This window comes from Sceloporus undulatus, chromosome 1, assembly GCF_019175285.1.
Source record: "Sceloporus undulatus isolate JIND9_A2432 ecotype Alabama chromosome 1, SceUnd_v1.1, whole genome shotgun sequence".
NCBI lineage: Eukaryota > Metazoa > Chordata > Lepidosauria > Squamata > Phrynosomatidae > Sceloporus > Sceloporus undulatus.
Window position 1 is genome coordinate 65,000,018 of NC_056522.1, and position 5,460 is coordinate 65,005,477.

Genomic DNA, 5,460 nt, shown 5'->3' on the forward strand with positions numbered 1-5,460 from the left:
TTTATTTATATCCCGCCCTTCCTATGATCAGGGCGGCTTACATCAAGTTAAAAACAACAATCCACATAATACAAATATTAAAATACGAAGCATCAAACTATTCAGTAAAATAACAAACAAAAAAGCCCCATAGCCCAGCCTCTTGGCCACGAAAGAGGAGGGAGGCCCACAGGATTTTATTCGGGGAATGCCTGTTGGAACAGGAAGGTTTTCAAATCCTTCCTGAAATGGGCCAGGGTGGTAGACGAGCGGAGCTCAGTGGGCAGCGTATTCCAAAGGGCTGGGGCAGCAGTGGAGAATGTCCTCCGTGTAGTGGAGGCTAACCTAGCCCCAGGCACCTTCAGTAATTGCTGCCCAGACGTTCTGAGGGTGCGAGGCGGAATGTACGGGGAGAGGCGGTCCTTTAGGTATCCTGGGCCCAAGCCATTTAGGGCTTTATAGGTAATTACCAACACCTTATATTGAGCTCGGAAGCGGATGGGCAACCAATGGAGGTCTTTCAGCACCGGTGTTATATGGCTGGTCCTGGGAGCACCAGTGACCAGCCGGGCTGCCATATTCTGCACCATTTGCAGCTTCCGAGTTTGGTATAAGGGTTGCCCCATGTAGAGTACGTTGCAGAAATCCAGTCTCGAAGTTACCAGAGCATGTACAACAGTTTCTAGGTCCCTCTGGGCCAGGTATGGGCGCAGCTGGCGAATCAGCCGAAGCTGATAGCAGGTGCTCTTGACCGTCGCGTTCACCTGAGCTGTCAGGTGGAGCGACGAGTCAAGAAGCACTCCCAAGCTACGCACGGAGTCCTTCACAGGGAGCGTGACCCCGTTCAGGACAGGTGGAACCACCGCCATTCCTGGACCAGGAGAACCTATCACTAGTACCTCCGTTTTCTCTGGATTCAACTTGAGTCGGTTTTCCCTCATCCAGCCCATTACTGACTCTAGACAGGTCACGAGAGGAGAGACGCCATCCCCAGTCACTGCATCAGTCGGAGACATAGAGAAAATGATTTGGGTGTCATCAGCGTACTGATAACCCCGCGCCCCATGTCTCCGGATGATCTCTCCCAGCGGTTTCATGTAAATGTTAAATAGCATGGGAGACAGAATAGCTCCTTGAGGGACCCCGGTTTTAAGGGGCCTCTCATCAGAGCACACGTCTCCCAGCTGCACCATCTGGGACCTCCTGGAGAGGTAGGAGCGGAACCACTGGAGCGCAGTGCCCTCGATCCCCACCTCTGCCAGGCGTCCCAGAAGGATACCGTGGTCTATGGTATCGAAAGCCGCTGAGATGTCCAAGAGCACCAACAGGGACACGCTTCCCCTGTCAATGCTCAGACGGAGATCATCGACCAGGGCGACCATGCCGTCTCAACCCCATAACCCGCCCGGAAGCCAGTTTGAAATGGGTCCAGATAATCCATTTCATCCAAGACCGCCTGAAGCTGGATCGCAACCGCTCTTTCGATCACCTTTCCCAAAAATGGTAGCAGCGAAACAGGCCGATAATTATTATGTACCAGGTCAAGGGAGGGCCTTTTTAAAATAGGTTTTACAATGGCCAATTTAAGTTGTGATGGAAATAGCCCATCCCTCAGAGATGTGTTAATTATCCGGCGTAACAATGATGTTACCGCCGGTCCCCCCTGGGCCGCTAACCACGAGGGACAGGGATCAAGAGAGCAGGTTGTTTTCCGAACACTTCCGAGGATCTTGTCCACATCCTCGGTACTCACCAACTCAAACTGATCCAGTTTAACATAGTCCACGGAGGCTCTGGACACTTCTACCCTAGGTTCTGCTACAATGTCGGCGTTCAGACCTTCGCTTATACGAGAGGTTTTATCCGCGAAAAAGTCGTTAAACAGGTCACAGCAGGTTCAAGGATCTGGTTCAGGGCGGGAGGGAGCTGAGTTAGCTCCCTGACCACCCTGAACAACTCTGCCGGACGCGACTCAGCGGACGCAATACGAGCACCATAGAACGAATTCTTTGTTGCTCGTATTGCCTCTCCGTAGTCCTTTAACAATTGGTCTAGGAGAGTCTTGTCGTCTAAGCGAAGGTGTTTCCGCCAACGGTACTCTAGCCGTCGCAGGACCCGCTTCCTTGCCCGGAGATCCTCCGTATACCAGGGCTTACGTTTGGAAGCAGGCCTGAGAGGGCGCTTGGGAGCGATCCTGTGTATAGCCCTAGAAAGACCGGTATTCCAGATACCGGTGAGGGCATCAACAGAGTCGCCGTCATTTCCAACCGTGAGCCCCTCTAAGGCTTCTTGGAACCTCTCAGGTTCCATCAGCCTTCGAGGGTGGACCATCCTAACAGGTCCACCCCCCCCCCGGGGGGGGTCTGGGTAGAGGCCTTGATTTTCACCTCTACCAGGAAATGATCCGTCTATGACAGGGGCACACCGTGTCCCTCACCAGGAACCACATCCGACAGACCTCCTATATCGAGTGTATCTACCTGACCCTAAAGGCTAGGGACAGTCTAGGGATTCTGCTAGTGTAGAGTCCTTCTGCCTCAAAGCTTGTGTTTCACAGACTTGATGAAGCTAGATGGATTACTCAAGTTAGCTGATTTGAATGACTATCAGGTCTCAGACCTTGTACTTCAGCCTAGGTGGCATCTTTGAGATACACAGGCCAGACTGCAAAGGTTAGGCAAAAGGACAGCCATAATAGTGCAGGAGTTATATTATAGGAGCATAGTTGCTGGGAGCACTAGTTTTTCTCCCCCTCTGAATGCATGGAGTTCTTGAAGCTCTCTCGTTCATAGGATCATTATAAATTGAAGTAAAATTTACAATCCATAACAACAACAACAATCCATGTGGGCATGAGATACACCTTTTCCCTTTTGTATTCCGACTGTATGCACCTTAATCTTACTGTAGACCTCTACATCACTATTATCCATTTGGAGACATTCATGTTCCTTTCTAAGCAAAGTGGGGGAAATGTGAGGGGGGATGCACTGCAAGGACAAACATTTGCTGTTCCTGGTACGATGACAATCTGCAGCACTCTACTATATCAAGATAATTCCTTCTCCTCCTTCCCTCTAAGTAAGGCCTTTCTGATGAGAATAGTTTCATTCTTCATTTTCCTTTTTAAAATGAGAGTCAATTTAGTTCTTATTACAATGCTCATGGAAATCTCTTGCCACTACCACATTCTTTGTGCTGCAGAGTGTAACACTCACCCCTGCTTAGTGGCAATAGCTTTTGTGAACTATACTGTCTCAATTTAAGACAGTCCTGATTAATCGTTTGTTGTCTCACTTTTACAGATGCTTTTAAAATATCCAGTTTTCTATTTCCTCTTCCTACTTTAAACCCTTTGTCCTCATTTTAGTCCAATTGTTGTATTATGAGTTCAAAGTGGTAGTTTGCGTTATGGAAGCCAGAAAAAAAGCAGAAGAGGCAGAATTTTACTCTCCTCAGTAGGCTCAAGCAAAAGAAAACTGCTACAAACTGCAAACTACTCTCCCAGGTTGTGTCCTCTTCCTGACTGATAATGTTTGTCATCTTGACCACACTCAGATGTTGTTTGGTTTGGGCACACATGTTACAGTTTTTATCAGTGAAATGTTGGTGGATATGTAATAATTACACCAAAATCATGCTTCAGGTAAATAGTTTCTTAATATTCCCCATTTTAGAATGCAGATTAGACCTAGTGGTCTCACGACTTGATTACTGTAACGTCCTCCTGGCTGGGCTTCCTCTTTCTCACCTCCGTCCTTTAATTTCTGTCCAGCATTCAGCTGCACGCATTATCACATCTGTCCATCGCTATGACCATATCTCTCATGTGTTGGCATCCCTTCACTGGCTCCCCCTCCCTTTCCTCATTCAGTATAAGCTCCTGCTGTTGACGTTTAAAGCCCTCCATGGCAGGGATGTAGCTAGGATTTTAGGAAGGGGGGTCCAGACTAAGTGCCACCATTATAATGGGGCTTGGGTGTGGTGGTGCAGCAGCACACCACCCCCAGCTACGTCCCTGTCCATGGGCTGGCCCCTCCTTACTTATCAGACCTTATTTCTCCTCACCTTCCCACTAGGGCCCTCCATTCTGGTAGTCAAGGTCTGCTGTCCCATCCCAGGATTTCCTCTGCTCCATCTCAGATTCGCCCCTTTTCACTCGCTGCCCCTCACTCCTGGAACCTGCTTCCCCTGCAAGCAAGAGCCATCACTTCTTTAACCAGCTTCAAAACGGAGCTGAAGACCATCCTGTTCAGGGAAGCGTTTCCAGGCATTGCATAATTGTCATTTGCTATTTGATGTTCTTTTGTTGTCTGTTTTATTGAATCATTTCCTGTATTGCTATGTATTTTATATGTATTATCCTACTAGAGAGGCCCCTTCCCCACCACCACTCCCTTAGCGTTGTGTCTTTTTAGATTGTAAGCCTGAGGGCAGGGAACCGTCCAACTAAAAAGATTGTATGTACAGCGCTGTGTAAATTTACAGCGCTTTATAAATAAAGGTTAATAATAATAATAATAATAATAATAACAACAACAACAACAGGCTGGTTTGACATTGAATCTGGCTCAGACATGTTAGCATGCCATCATGACACCAACAAGAACAACAACAATTATAATAATAACAAAAATCTACCTCACACCATTCAGTACGCCCATCTGGGTTGTTGTTAATCTTCCTATAGAAGGTTTTAACATCTTGAGTTTTCACATCTGTACCAAAAAGGTCCTGGACTGCAGCATAGAATTTGTCATAATCAATTTCCTCTGCAGTGAAGAAAAATAATCCCCCACAGAGTATCAGTGTAAAAGCTAACAAATTAATATTTCTGGTTTAAATACTTTTCTCCATTGCCTCACTTCACTTGTATTAAAATCTATTATCAGTTCTTGAGATTTCTTTTTGTGCCCATTTTAGTTTGGAAAGCTTGCTGGCATTTACTGTGTCTAAAATCTGGATGTTTCTGAAAAAAGATAATCACAACATCTTGTTTCCTAGCGCCTCATATTTTGAAAATATTAAGGCTGCAATGCTACATATGGGAATGACCTGGGGGTAAGTCCCCATGGACTCAGTGACACTTACTTCTAGGTAGACTTGAATAGGATTGCACTGTAAGACAAACTAAATATGGGTGGACACAGAGACTACAATGCAAGGTTCATTTCATTCCTTCTTTAGGAAGCATGACTTCTTACGATCTACCACCTGCTGCCTGTGCTTTAAGATCAGTCTCAGAGGTCCCACTAACTGGCCCACCTTTAAGGTCAGTTAAAGTGGCAGGCACTAAAGACAGACCCTTCTCACAGAATCATAGAGTTGGAAAAGACCCCAAGGCCATCCAGTCCAACCCCCCTGCCATGCAGGAACTCTCAATCAAAGCATCCCCGACAGATGGCCATCCAGCCTCTGTTTAAAGACCTCCAAGGAAGGAGACTCTACCACTCTCCAAGTATAACCTTTCTTCTGAAACTC

General features: G+C 46.9%; 1 protein-coding gene across 1 annotated transcript in view; it reads right to left on the minus strand.

Annotated features, from left to right (window-relative positions):
- The window catches only part of WDR64 (WD repeat domain 64), a 105,234-nt gene extending 100,576 nt beyond the window's left edge, over positions 1-4,658 (minus strand). Inside the window, 1 exon segment of the mRNA XM_042440396.1 lies at positions 4,621-4,658. The gene's annotated coding sequence lies outside the window, so the exon portion shown is untranslated.
- Between the last annotated feature and the right edge of the window lie 802 nt (positions 4,659-5,460).